Source organism: Chlorocebus sabaeus, chromosome 10 (genome assembly GCF_047675955.1).
Source record: "Chlorocebus sabaeus isolate Y175 chromosome 10, mChlSab1.0.hap1, whole genome shotgun sequence".
Taxonomy (NCBI): Eukaryota; Metazoa; Chordata; class Mammalia; order Primates; family Cercopithecidae; genus Chlorocebus; species Chlorocebus sabaeus.
In genome coordinates this window covers 63,799,507-63,814,914 of record NC_132913.1, presented here as the reverse complement: position 1 = coordinate 63,814,914, position 15,408 = coordinate 63,799,507, and the positions used below count along the sequence as shown (strand labels likewise).

The 15,408-nt window shown below is 39.1% G+C and overlaps 1 long non-coding RNA gene across 1 annotated transcript in view; it reads right to left on the bottom strand.

Annotated features, from left to right (window-relative positions):
- LOC140712676 (uncharacterized) overlaps positions 1-15,408 on the bottom strand; it is a 160,080-nt gene that overhangs the window by 51,813 nt on the left and 92,859 nt on the right. The window contains exon 2 of the long non-coding RNA XR_012094390.1: positions 10,500-10,626. This is a non-coding gene — a long non-coding RNA (uncharacterized lncRNA). The remainder of the gene's footprint in view (positions 1-10,499; positions 10,627-15,408) is intronic.

The window sequence follows — 15,408 nt, the reverse complement described above, 5'->3', positions numbered from 1 at the left end:
GCCGTGTAACTTTGGGTGAGTCATTTTACTTTTCTAAGACATCGTTTCTCAGCTGAAAAAGTGCGATACAGATGTAATGAAAATACGTTCACCAAGCTCGTAACGCCAAGAGGCATGTCTCTGTAATAGAAAGGACATAGGTGAAACAGCGTTCTCCCCATCATTCTAAGGCCGTAGATTTGAGAACTGTGTGCTCATTTGTTCAATATAATCCAACTGGATATTCAAGCTCCAAAGGGTATTCGAGAGGTCAAATTACCCACTTCATCCTCTGAGTTGCTGTATTTACACTGGCTGCCTATTCCACTGCCTCCCAAACAGGATGAGTTTGTTCTTAAATCTACTTTGGTAAAACTCCCTGGCCATGTTCTCTGAGCAGATGATTACAGATGCTCTCCTTTTCTTTGTATTTGAATTCCCAGCCCAAGTGGACAAGACAAGCAGGACAGAGGAGCAAAGGACTAGATAAGCAAAAGCAAGGACTGACTTTCCGGAGAATCTGCCTAACTTCCATTTCACATTTAAGATGCCAAAATAGTTCCTCAAGTACGTGTGCGAATGGCGGTGCTGCCCTTGAACATGTTCTCCTGGCTCCCGTCTGAGTCAGTGTAATGAGTCTGCGTTTTATAAGAGTTGAGCCTGGTCCAAATGGAACCATGTAACTGTTAGAAAGATTAATGGACTGTATCATCCAACAGTTGACTGTAAACTTCTAATTGTGTGAATCTCAGTGTGGTGTCTAGAGCTAAATTGGCGCCTGCTTCCTCAGTCACTAATATCTGCTGATATTCTTCATTATTTTTCTAATGCCAACCCTAGGTACATCAGTTCTGGGCAGATCCCTGAGGAAAACAACAACTTTTGTTGTAGGTACTTGAGAGCAGTCATTATCACTGTTGCCAATTAATTCATCAATCAGTGTTTACAGCGCTGCCACTGAGAAAAGGGGAACAGCACTGTGCCCTGCCGAGTAATAGAAGGGCGGAGGAGTCTCTGAGACAGAGGCTGCACTCTAGGGGAGCTGAGTAGGGGAGAAACCATAAACAGAAGCTAAGTGATGTCCTTCCTGCTCCAGACTGCTGGACACCAGGCGAGCCTTCACCTACCCCTCCAAGCCTTAAATCTGGAAGCAGGACAGCAGCCAGACCTACTTACTCAAGGAACAACCAACAAAACCCACGTGAAACATGCTTTGAAAAACATTAAGCTCGGCTGGGCACGGTGGCTCACGCCTGTAATCCCAACACTTTGGGAGGTCGAGGCAGGTGGATCACCTGAAGTCAGGAGTTTAACACCAGCCTGGCCAACATGATGAAACCCATCTCTACTAAAAGTACAAAATTAGCCAGGTGTAGTGGCAGATGCATATAATCTCAGCTGCTTGAGAGGCTGAAACAGGAGAATCACTTGAACCCGGAAGTAGGAGGTTGCAGTGAGCCAAGATCGCGCCATTGCACTCCAGCCTGGGCGACAAGAGCGAAACTCCATCTCAAAACAAAACAAAACAAAATAAAACAGATAAAAAAAGAAAAGAAAAACATTAAGCTTGACATAGATGAAATCATTTATCCTAGCCTATAATAGAAAATACAGATAATGGAGGGTTAAGACTAAACCAGGTCACTTGGGTTTGCCTGTACCCATTTTCTTTCTTATAAATTCATGCCCTTCTCTTCCCGTATTTTTAGAACATTCTTAGTAATTTCTCCATATAAGCAACCCTGATTTTTTCTTTTCAGCTTTGAAATTGTCTACAGGGGCTTCTTTAAGCTGCATTTGCTTTGTCCTCAACAAAACCACATTCTGTTAAAAGAACCATGGCTGGGGTCAGAGAGAGCTAGAAGTCCTCTCTAGCTCTACCCATCTGCTCCTTCCCCTACTCTCTTTTTTCCTTGGCTCCCTTCTGCTTCCTCTGGACAGGAAACACATAGCTGTCAGCCATATGATGCCTCTCCATCCTGCAGGAAGCTGAGACCACAAGTGCTGGGGTCTTCATTGAAGGCACCTAATTGTTTAAATAGCTTTTTATCACTTTGCAAAAATGTCCCCCTCACCTTCCTTGTAGCTGCATTAAATAAACATATCCCCTTATGTTCTAAAGAGTCCTTTCTTTGCAGAAAATCAAGGAGAGAGGAATATTAGTTATCTGTATTGCTAGGTGTATTGTGAAACTCTGGATGGCATAATACTTGGCAAGTAGGACTGCAAGTCTCTGAAGTTAATCAAGTTGTTGAGGTTTTCAGGATCCAGATATTGGCAGAATTTCCCCCACACTCCTAATGCCAATTTAGATGTCTACATGTCTAGGGAATAGTAAATATAGAACATGAAACTGCAGCATTAAGAAAGAATCGTGGCTGCAGTCCTGTCTAACCAGCGTGCTCCCTCCTATTCTCAAAAATTCCCTTTGACTAAATGGGGAACAATAATATATATGCCCTCCTCAGTCCTGGAAAGAGCTACCTTGCTGTTCTCTAAAAGGAGATCATGACCTATAATAGAAAATATAGGTCATGTAGAGGTAAGACTACACAAGGTTACTTGGGTTTGCTTGTACCCATTTTTTTTTCTTATAAATTCATGCTCCTTTCTTCTGACATTTTTAGAATATTCTTAGTGGTTTCTCCACATAAGCACCCCCTACTTATACTTGCATGACATATCATTGATAACAACCAAATTTATACAGTCTGTAGATCAGAGACATAGGCTGATTAGAAACAGATTCATGTTGATTTCGACCTGCACTTTCCATGATGGAAAAGCTAAAGCCTATTGCACTCTAGTTTAGATATAACTCTGATTCCATAAACTGTCTCTAGTTGTTACAATGAAGCCTATAAAAGAACAATCCTAAATAAGCCTGAAAATAATGTGTTGGTACAAAGTGCAGTATCAGATTTTGCCAGCGATACCTATAAAATTCTTTACCAGAATATGTAAAAGGTAGTGTGCTAGCCAAGACTCCTTTTCATCTTACTAAAGGAATAATGGCCAAGTTAGGATGTTAAGACTTATCATCAAATGTTTTCTGTTGCTTCCCCCATGGAAAAGTAACAGCGTGATTATCTCGTCTTGCTAGAATTACTCTGTTGTGTGAATAGGGGAAGAAAGTGTGGGAAGGGGGAAGTTAAAGCAGGAGAAATAATGGAAGGCTATGAATCCTAATACCAATTAAATTATGCCATTAGCAAATGTAATTTTTCCTAAAATCCAGACCGTGTGAATATTGGTAGGTGAACAAAACTTCCGGGATGCCATGGGAATGAGGAGGAAATGGCTAAAGCCCACAAGACCCAAAGAAAAGGATCTGTGGAATCTGAAGGCACTGGTGTTTTTCCTCTCATCCTTATGAGTATAAATTGTGGAGGAGATGAACAAACAAAAAGCCCAATGAGACTATTTATGAGGAGAAGCAATAAAATCCACCGATAATGTATGACAGAGAAGGGGAAATGAACTTTCCCAAGAAGAGTATAATGCGCTCTTCATGGGTGCAATGCACAAGATTAACGACGCCACCCTCAGACTCCTTGGTGGCATTTCAGGACCTTACAATGCAGCTTCCTTTCATTTCATTGGGATGTAAATAATTGATAACTTGAAGGGACCTGAGAAACCCACTACAACAGAACACAGATATTTTTTATGACATCAATTACAGGGCTAGTGATTTGATGAGAAAAGGAAAATATTTCAAACTACACTTTAATGATCTCTACCAAGAACCCCTAGTGTTCCAAATGAAACGTGGGTCTCTGGGCCTGGAGTTTTTTTTTTCTCTCAGTTATAGCTGAACAGAAGAGATGGTTAATTATTTTCATGTCTGTACTTTGCAGTAGTGGGTTGTAGGCCTCCGCATTCTAATAAAGAAGAAAAAGCTTGGGAGAGTTGAGGCTCTGGGAGTTATGGAGGCTCGGAGTTCCCTTGTGTGTGCCACATCAGGGTCGCCTGTTATGTGACAGAGGTGTTGTGGAGTTAGGCCTGGCAACTAGAGCCATGATCATAGTTGAGCTTGTCATTTATGGCATTACAACACCAGGACATGTTAAAATGATATGGGAAGCAGTACCATTAAGGCTGTTGAAAGGAAGTCAGAGTTCAAGTATTTGTGCATGAGGCACTTTATGTGGTGACGACTTCTGAATTTATAGTTGTCAGGGCAGGGGTAGATGTTGATTTGGTCTGAGAACAGGTCTGTTCACGCTTGTTCCTGGTTGATCATGAAGTCCAGTTCATTTTATGTTTATTCATAGCAAAATTCTTGCAAGGGTGCTACTGCTTTATGGAGAAGATTCAGAACCATACCTGGAAGGTTATCCAAAGACTCCAATGAGGTAAGGCAGTGAGGACTGTGCCGAATCCTCATTGTGCATTGGTCCTGAGGGACACGTGCGGTGAGGTCATATTGGGATCAGGGCAGAGAAGGCTTGGGTATGTGGTAGAATGAAGGAGGTGGGAGGTAAAGAAGATACTTCAACCCAATTCCAAGAACAATAAAATCTTATTATTCTATGACCCATTACATACATTTGAATTCACCACAAGTCAAAAAAAGATGCCTTGAAATATCATTACAGGGTACAGGAAGTCTCTCTGAATTAGCTTTAATAGGAGTTTGGATGAGTTTCTCCAATGCCAATATCGTCATTATTGGATTGCATTACTTTCTTCGTAGAGGCCTAAACAATCAAGGAGGGAACTTGGTCTGTTGGTTTAGAACTCCAGAGATCTGCCAGACTGCTTGCTCTTGTGTTGAAAAAGATACTGGCTAGTTGTTAGGCCACAATATTGAAGTCCTCATACTTTAAAGCAACATAATTCTAAGCTTCCATGTCTTGTAAATAGCTGTTGACTGACTTGGCTCATAAGTGGGATGGAAAGGAATAGATAGTGGTTCAATGAAAAGAATTCATTTTTCCTTCCAGTTTTTTATGCAAGTATATCCTTGTTTCTCTAGTTTCATTTCTTCACCATTGCTCTGTACCTTCCTAATATTTAGTATAATCTAATGAAGTCAAACAAGCTATAGGATGTAACATTTTCAAAATGTCAGCAGCAAAGTACTTATTGTGGTTTCCTTTCTTATGGCACCATGAAATAATCAATCTATTTTTTACAAGTCTTGCAACTCAACTTTGTCTGCTTAAGAAAAATCAGTCTCACTCCAAATGAGATTTATTGAAATGTTCCTAAAATGCTTCCTATTTACCTATCACAAGTGAAACATTATTCAAAATGTGGAAGTGGTTTGTGGAGATGGGTCTTTTCAATTTAAGCCTGTAAGTACAGTTCATAATAAAAACCTGTCAATGAAGGAGATATTTTATCACATCTGTGTGAATTTGGGACTGCTAATTTATCATTAATAAAGCATTTGGCTAGAAAACGATGTCCATATTTGATGGTCTGGTAACTTCTTTCTCCTATTTTTATGCCACAATAACTGCCCAGTCTTATTGTTGCCCATTATAAATGTGTAAAGTTTTATGGACTAAGTAATGTCAAATGAGGCAGTGTCAAGCAGATCTGGAGACAAGTTAGGAGTGTTTAGATGGAAAAAGAAGCTGTGTGGTCTATGCCAGCCTTGCTTGTAGTTTTACTGTGTATTGATCCTTTTTTACACACTGATTTAGCATCCTGAATTATGATGCGGTATTTAAATTTAAATACCAATAGAGAGCTCCTATCTCAAAGGTTGCTCTAAGTCATAGCCATTTTTGACTCTGATGGGCTCTGCTTCTCTGGAGTGGGTGTTTTATTAGAAGTGCTCGTAAAAGACTGCATGGCAGTTAACAAAGCAGTGGAGAAAATGTGTGGAGCTTCATAAGCTTCTAGGAAGCAATGAGTGGATTGGTATAACAAAAACATTCACAAAATCACAGTCTTGAAAGGATCCTTCGGAGGTCATTCAGTTCAGTCTGCTGTCTCTGGGTAGAACAGCATTTAGAACATTCCCTGGAATCTTCAGAAAAGAGATTCCATAGACTTCCTTCTTTGGTAACAAAATTTACTATTCAACAAGCCCATCACTAGGGTAAGCTTTCCCCAGCACCTCCACAAGCCCCTGCAGTTCACATTCACTCCCATTTCTCCCAGATGAAGAGGCACTGAAATCCCAAGTGGTCTACCACAGGAAGAAGTAGAGTACATTGCATTGGTTAAGCTTTTTGAAAATCAGGGATCCGTAAATTTGTAATCAGATATAACACATTCAACTCCAGGTGTTATTATTTAGCTTCTGTTTGTTGCATATGCACCAGGGCTATTTTTGTGAGTAGAATATGCCTGAATACTGTGCTAGAAGTTCTTTTTTAGAATCAGGCAAATAGGATTGGATTCTAGAGTTGCTTTTAAAGAGGTGTCAGTTGCCAGTATTGCAAAATGGATACTATATCCCTATGATATTTAATGTTCAAGTATAGGAAAAATGGAAAGAGGAAAAAGAAAGGAGGGAGATAGGGAAGGAGGGAGGGAGAGGAGGAAGAAATCTGTTAAATGATTTTAAGTCCATGTAGAACTCATTCCCAGGATTCTTGAGTCTGCTATGAGGCCATGCCATGTCTCATTGCCCAGCACTGCGGCAATGAGGGGAGAGGGAAGGGGCAGACACCCAGTGGACCATGGATTGTTTTGTGTTCCCTGCAGACAAGAGGGAACGCTGCATTGTTAGGGTGATCCTCCATCACTGGGTCTAGATTCCAGGAGGGTATGGGAGGAGGATGGAGGGGGTAGTGGAAGAATGCAATGTGATTTTATTCATGGCAATATAAAATGATTCCTTTCTAGCTCATGTTTCCTTCCAATGTCTTATGACAAATCTATTAATTCTCCCCTTATAGCAGTGAAAGAGCAAGAGATCCAAAGTAAGACCAAAACACGGTTAAGGTGTGAGTTTTATCTTTTTCATTATAAAAATATATAGGTTGCAGAAATGAAATAATTTAATTACATGTGGAACCTCCACTAATCAATACTATTTATAAAAATGCAATAATTCACTGGGCTTTATAAAGAGTTAAACTTTGAACCTCTAACAAGTTAAATATAACTTTTTCTTGCAGTCAAAATGACTAGTTCACCGCACCCTGTGTTTTACAAAATTATCATGTTTAACTTTCATCCAATGGGTTACACAGTTGTTCTCAAAGTGTGGTCCCTAGACCAGTGACATAACCTGTGAACTTGTTAAAAATGCAGATTTCTAGACCCCATCCCAGACCTACTGAATCAGAAACTCCAGGGATGGGAACAGCAGTCATGTTTTTACAAGCCCTCTAGATTATTTGGATGCACACTATAGTTGAGAATTACTGAGTTAAGGAGTATTCCTATTTTAGAGATAAGAAAACGGATGTACAAAGAGTTTAAGCAATTTTTTCAGCACCACACAGCTAGAAAGTAGTCAAGGCTGCATAACTCCGAAGCCCTTGTTCTTAACATAGCATGTAGGTTTGCTATGTGATGAACCTCAGTTTACTTGGGAATCCAATGTCAAAAATACAGATAAGTAAGAAATACACTACGGAGAAAGAATTTAAATTTAAAAAAAAAAAAAAAAAAAACCTTAGAACATATGGCTTTAAATGTCTTGCTTGGCTCAATTTTTGCTTATAAAATATTTAAACTGTAAAAGTTATAACTCAAAATGTTAAACTCAATGCCAGGGAGGTGATAAGGAAAAAATTACTTTAGAATCAGAAGCTCCAGAGAATTAGCAGATTCCTGCCCCTGTGAAGGGGACAGCCCTTCAATTTTGTGCTAGCAGACCAGTGCTAGACCAAAATGATATCTCAAAAGAAGCCAGGAATCCAAATTTGTGAGTGGAATATTACAATTTTAAAACATTAGTACGGATTCATAAATTGTGGGGGAAAAAACCTATACGAATTAAAAATGAAACAAAAATCACATAGATTTCACTTACAGAGTGCCATTTTGCAACGTCTGGCTGAGAAATCCTTGTAACATTTTATGAACCCAGATTAAAAGACTGAAGGGATATAAGGTTGATGGAAAATACATGTGGGGAAAGGCGTGGGAAATTGAATTCATGGAACTATGTTAAGTGATCACTTTATCGAACATGTGCCTAAACCTGATGGCTATGCCATCGTGGCCACTTTTATTGATTCATAGCTTGGAACAGTGTTTCATAATATCTCTAGGCTTGTACAATCTTCATTGGGATCGTGTGATTGCAGACCCTGGTTTCACGAGCAACTGTTTGAGTAAGTGTTGGAAAATTGCCTTTTGCGGTGTATGTCAAGTGTTTATGTGGGCACCATTTTAAATTTTCATTGAGAAAGCCACTCTCTGGACTGAAAAACATCCAGAGGAAGCAGGTTTGGAAAGGTTACTGCAAAATCCATCTCAACTGCAAAACAGAAGTGATTTTAATGCCTATTATTTTGGAAGCAGTTCAAAGTTGTTTTTTCCATTGTAAATAGCATTAAAGTGCTCTTTGGAGGCAAGTATTACTTTTTTCTTGGCCCACTGCACTTCAGTAATGGTTCTTATACACTGAAGGCACAACAATAAGACTCAGGAAGTTATGTACAATATATCAGGGACAGCAGGGGAGAAGTGGGAGGGGAGAGAAGGTCATCTGGTAAGTATATAGAAGAGAAATTTGGGGGTGGAGATTCTGTGCATGAGAATACCAGCCAAGACAGGGAACATCTGGAAAACCTGCTCTGTATTATGTGGTCATTCCACAAACTTTTCCAAGGAATCACATAAGGAGAATATTACATTTTAATTAGAGCTGGGATCGCTCCAGAGAAAAGAGGAAAAAGGAGGGTGGCTTGGTGAACAAGCTGCCTTTTAGTTTGGCTGAGTCCAAGAATTGCAATTAACCACTTAGCTGCCTCTTGATGCATGCTGCATTTCCAATAGCTCAGTGATTTAGCAGAATATCACATTGGGCTTCTGCCCAGCCCTAACCTGAGAAAGGAGAGCAGAAGCAATGGGTGAGTGTCAACTGAAGAAAAGAGGTCAAATCTGGGACATTTTTGTATGAAAGGAGCCAGAAAGCCAATGTGATATCTTCTCTTCCCCCTTTTATTATTTATGTCATGTGGCAAGTTCATCAGTTATTCTCAAATAGTAAGGAGGGAAGCAAGAATAAGTACAAATTTTAATGAAGGTAAGTAATTTCCTTAAGGTAATATTATTCTACTGCATTTTATGAGAAAATACAAGTATTATGCCAAGAAACAGAGTAGTTCACATCCCTTGGGCCCTCCTTCCCTCCTTCACAGTAATTACATATTTTTTAAAAGCTAATAATTTATTAGTTTTTTAAATTAAGCATCTAACAAATTTAAAAATTAGGTTTCGGCCAGGTGCAGTGGCTCACACCTGTAATCCCAGCACTTTGGGAGGCCGAGGTGGGCGGATCACGAGGTCAGGAGATTGAGACCATCCTGGCTAACACAGTGAAACCTCATCTCTACTAAAAATACAAAAAAATTAGCTGGATTTGGTAGTGGGCGCCTGTAGTCCCAGCTACTCAGGAGGCTGAGACAGGAGAATGGTGTGAACCCGGGAGGCAGAGCTTGCAGTTAACAGAGATCATGCCACTGAACTCCAGCCTGGGCGACAGAGCAAGACTCCGTCTCAAAAAAAAAAAAAAAAAAAAAAAAAAAATAGGTTTAATAAATCTAATATTATTGGGAAGAAGAAATTGCAAGGAATGGAAGAAATGTTTCTTAGAACTTAGAATTTGTTTTTGTGGTTTACAAATTTACCATTGTACATTGAGCTCCAACTGTGTATCAGGCACTGTCCTAGAGCCTGTGGAGAGTATAAAGATAGAAGACCCAGCTGCTGCTCTCAAAGGACAAACAGCCACATAAGAAAGATAAGGCATAGCACCTCAAAATGTTAATAACAATATAAGCAATAATATATATGATGGCATGTAGTAAGTTGCCAAGCTAATGATTCAGAAAGAAGCACCATGGGTTCTCAGGGTGGAGAAAGCAGGGGGAGCTTCCTAAGGGAGGAAGTATTTGTGCTGGACATTGAAGGCTGGGTAGAATCTGGAAATGGATAAAAGGAGGATCAAGTAGAGATTGAGTTATGCTCTGAACAAGTGCAGGAAGGCATGACAAGTGTTCAGAAGACGAAGCAGCATGATGGCTATGCAGAGGTTTCTGGAGGCAACACAGGAAGGGTAACATTTGAAAGGGGATACTGGCCAGATTGTATAGAATGTTGACAAGTGTGGAGGACCTTGGTTGAGGATCCCTAGTGTAGGAGAGAAGAGCTTACAAGGGAAAACAGTCCAAAGCTCATAACCAAATATTTCAGGAATACACACACTAAACATGTACTAGCAGTAACAGAAGTGGGTACAAGAAATTTTTTTCTCAAATGGTATCTCTATGGCATATGACCATTTGAATATGATGTCTGCTGTGATTTCTGTTTCTCTTCCTTGATATCCCAGATCCAAAATTGTTCTTCCATCTGAAATACTCTAAATTTCTTACCCTTTGCATTATTGACCCCATGCCAATAACATGTCAACTCCTTCTCTTTCCCTTTCCAGCATATCTTCTCCAGACAGCATTTTGCACTTGCATATGAGCTGCAGCCTTTCCAAAAGTTGGGGAAATCCTGCAAAGAAGGAACATGGCATCTGATTCTTGGAATAACATTCTCTCTACACTCTTCCAGCTGCTGTGGATACATATAATGACTGATTTTATTTAATAAGAAAGCTCAAAATGTTTCCCAATTCAAAACATAACCCTGCATGCTGTTCCCTCTAGTCTAACCAGAAATCCCATTCTCCTCCTCCTGTAACTCAATAAACCAAATCTAATTGGAGAATAATTATAAAATACACTGATGTGCAATTTGTTTCACTTGCTCAATAATTAATTAATACACTACTTATGGTTCAGAAGAGCTCTTAAGACACAGCACAAATTCCACTGGATGACAGACAATATCAAAGACATAAGCCAGGGGCAGCATCTTTACATAAGATGGACTAAGAGAAAAAGATAAGAGGGAGAAGAACACAAAACCTATATGGGCTTTTTGAATCTATGATGGAATTTGTTTTTCCCCATTTGAGGATTCTCCTCTTGCCCTTTTCTACAAATGAGGTTGATTATGTGTTTTGTCGATGAATTATCAGCAATACTCACAAAGCTGAATCAAGCTAACAAGTGGACTTTTTTATTTTTAAACTTTCTACCCATCAGATGCTTTCAGGAGAGAGAATAGTCCTAATCAATGAAATCCAGCTCCTATAAACCCTTAGTTGATTTGAGTATATACACCCTATGCTTATTTGAGCAATACACTACTCCTAGCCCCTTTTGCCTTCATACAATTGAATCTTGCAGCAGGAAATGCCTTAGATTTTTCCTTCCTTGTGTCAAATGTGCAGTGCATATAAATTGCTCTAAAGATTTCATGTAAAATAATTATAAAGCTAATTTCTATTTCCTTTTGGAGACCTGAGAGTTAAAGTTAAATTGATTTCTTTCTAACTATTGCAATGAACAATTATTAAATGATCACTAAAACAACCCATTTTTAAAAATATATTTTCTTTTTGAACAATTGAACTTATTCCTCATAACTGGGTACAAGATTCTGGGTGACACCAGGCAAGATCCACCAGTGCCTTTATAAATTAAAGGTCGTTATATTTTATTTGAGTCCTTTCAGTTCTGTCTTATAAAATTGTCCCTTATCTTTAGAAGTCTAGTGAACTCTCCTTTATAGTACCAACCTTTGGGGAAGCTACAGTGTTTCTCACTTAATAGTGGTGGAACCTCAGGTCATCCAGGATGGTTGATGTCTCTATGGCCTCTTTTTCACTAGGATCCTGACAGCCTTTCTTTTAATCGTCCATTTTCCTTGGCAAGGCATGCTTAAAGCATTTTCCCAGCTCAGGCTGCGTGTGCCCACATCAGAACACTGTTTTCCTGGAGATCTTATGTTTGTGCAGCAACATGCCTTGCATTGGCAGGCCAGTCCCTCACATGACGAATGAGAACTTAAAACCTACAAGTTCAGCTGATTTCCAATCTAAGGCCTATACAAAGGAAATAGTAAATCCATCATATGCTTCTTTGCCAGTGTCTGCAAGAGTACTGCTTTATGTTTTTATTGCTGTAAACATGAGACTGAGACTGAAAATACAGCAGAGAACTGATCAATTACCTACCTATTGTCTGCAACAAAGTGTGTACTATGTTAAGTCATAGCGGTTTTAATCCAGGTTTCTTTCGTGCAAGGATGTTATATACAGACGTGAAAGGCTTTCTGTTCACAAGCAGCATAGTTAACTTTTCAAATCTCTCTTCAGTGTGTCACTTAATCCTTTACATTGCATTAGAAATCTCTTGAACTTGGCAACAAGAACAGTCTTTATGCAAGCTTACTTTTTAGGAACATGAACCTATTTCAAGAGATTTTTTTTCTTCTTTAAAAAAAATTTCTTTTACACCCAAGAGATTTTTCTTACCAAAGAGAATTAGTCAAGCCAAATAGTCTGGACTTAACTTGTGTCAATTTGTAAAAGGAATTCTGATTAGAATTCATAAAAGGAATTTCATTTTATTATGTGAAGTCGTATTGGACAAAGATAAGACAAACATGCTTAAACAAATTACTATTTCAGGACTGAATGAACTTTCAAACTACAGAAAACTGAAAGGAACAATTCCCTTCTCCCTTAACTCTTTAGCTAGGTTCTAAGCTTTACATCCTCAATGGTACTGTCATATTTCAGATTTTCTGTCTAGAGTTTAGAGGGAAATATTTCTACCTGTGTTTCTCATTCTATAAGAAACTCATCATGATACAGGATGTGTATGAATGTTTTTAATAAAGATGATTGTGGTAATAAGGCAAACAGATGCATTCAACATTAGAAAGCATCAAACAACATGATAAAATAGATTACAGACTTCCTACAGATTTTCATACAGTGAAGACTAAAATTTGCAATGAACATAGTAGTTGCTTCATAAATGTTTACTGATGGTAATGATAATGTTCACAGAATGCAATGCTCCTCAAACTCCTTCGTAAAACAGAATCACATTAGGTGTATTAAAAGTACAGATTCCTGAGCCTGTCCCCAGAAATGCTGATTTGGTAGGTGTAGAATAGGGCCCAGACATCTGTAGTTTTCACCAACACCTCAGGTAATTGGGATGTAGATGGTGTGTGGGCCACACTTGGAAAAATACCACTGCAGGGTATGAATTGTGAAGAAAGAATAACGTATTTCCAGTAAGCCAAGAAGCACTTTAGAAAGCAACATGGAGACAATTGCTCTCGGATGAGCAGAAGAAAGATTGCTAGTCTGGAAGGAAAGGGCATTCTATTCATTTGTTTCTTCACTCATGCCTTCATTCATTTGAACAAATCCCACTGAGCACCTATCACAAAGCGCTTCTTTGCTTTCCAGGCCTGTGACTGCTCTTTGAGGCCCATGCATAGAGATTAGCCCATGAGAAGGCCCATTGTCAGAAACAGAGTCACTGGGTGCAGGAAATTATTCTTTTTCTCCTCAAATTTTCCTTTCCTTGAGGCTGCTAGTCACGGTTCTTCAAGTATACCCTCCTTGTTTCCAGAAAAATACCATACACGTGCCCATGTTCTGTTCTCTGTTTTTAGCGTTTTGATTTTACTTCCTGGAACCCCCTTTAATGCTGGAGGTTTAAATGGCTGGCTGTGAGCTTGAGCCCACAATCATTCTACAGCAGGGTGGACTCTGTTGATGAGAGACGTGGAGCATGGAAGCTGGTTTAGTACCAACTGGGGCACAGTGGAGGAAATTCCGTGTTGGAGGAGTTGACACTATTGTCCTCAACTTAGAGTTAGTTTTCTGCTCAGGATAAATTAATGACATCATATAATTCACTTTAAAGATGTTTATTTCCTAAAGATAAAGGCCAATTAAATTTATTCTTTAAAATAAACAGCATCCCAAATTCCTTAGAATTATATGGAAATAAATCATATTTTATACCATCATATGTACTGCCTAGTATAGGGCTGAGATAAAACAGGATTCCTATAAAATTTCTAATGTAGAATTTTATTAATGAAAAATGGTGGAACATACATTGTCAACCAGCATAGGAGAAGCAGAAAATGATCTCCTTGTTCTAAATCTGAAAGCCCTGATTTAATGTAGGCCCTTGCAGTAAGATTTAGTTGACTATCAGATGTTGGGGAACTCTCAACTCAGTTTGATATCTAGAGAAGTTCTATTTTCAGAGATGGTGAGACAGGCTTTTTCAGATGAAATCTCCTGCAGAAAAACAACTAAATAGATATAATAAAACGTTAAGGTAAAAAGTTTCACAAAAATGTCAGCAAGCTGACAAAGCTGTAAGCAACTACCAGGCCTAAACCTAAGAGAAAGAGGGAAGCAAGAGAGGAAAGCAAGACCTGAGCACCACAGACACTTTCATCCAGAAGACATTTGCTGAACTGTGTTGGTCTTATGCAGAGGTGGGCAGAAGTTAAGGCTCAGGACCAATGCAAGAAGGAAGTCTGAGAAAAAATCCTTCCTCACGTTAAATGGGGCCCAAAGACTACACCCTCATAATAAGTATCAACCGTAAGTCAATTAGTCTCTAATACATCCAGAGGTAGAGAAAGGAAGGAAAGTGGGGGAAAAAGAAAGAAAAAGTATCCATCTCTGAGACTTTATAGCCACAGGCCAGCCCTGATGTGAATTTGCACCTGGGTTTGTATTGCCTGGAGCTTCCAGTCAGCCTCAACTCCTGAACTTGTTTAAGGTGGTCGAGGATTAGTAATGCTCACAAGTGCCAGGCAGTAGCAAAACTTCTCTGGAGAAAGGTACCTTCATGATAGGCCCGAAAGACTCCCACAAAATAATTTTCAAATACAATGACAAGAACATGCATAAAACTTATTAAACACACAGAAACAAGGCACCTCAAGCAAATCTGTTATCTATTGAGTAGCCCTAAACTGTGCACAACAGAAGGATGATCACTAGGAGAGGAGGGGACACCTTCCCAGCCCTACCAGGGCAAGTGCCTTTTAATACATCTACTATTTGTAGAAAAGTTTCTGCAGCTAAAAATGATTAAACACCAGTGTCGTGGGGCTACAAATATTGGGATTTCTCAATGACGTGACTCATAGGGGCACCCAGTTCTCTGACAATTAGGAAGTCAAACAGAGTAAAAGTCATCAAATTCTTCAGACAAGAACGTAATCTACTTGGGAACAAACTTTATATGTGTAAGGAATTCAAAGAGCATGTAATTTTCTTTAGAATCTCAGAAAAAAATACAAAAACTTGACAAGGGGAAAGATTTATTATTTTATTCACTTAAAAGGATAAAATTTTAAAAACTGAGGTGAGAAACAGGATCCCAGATGATGAGG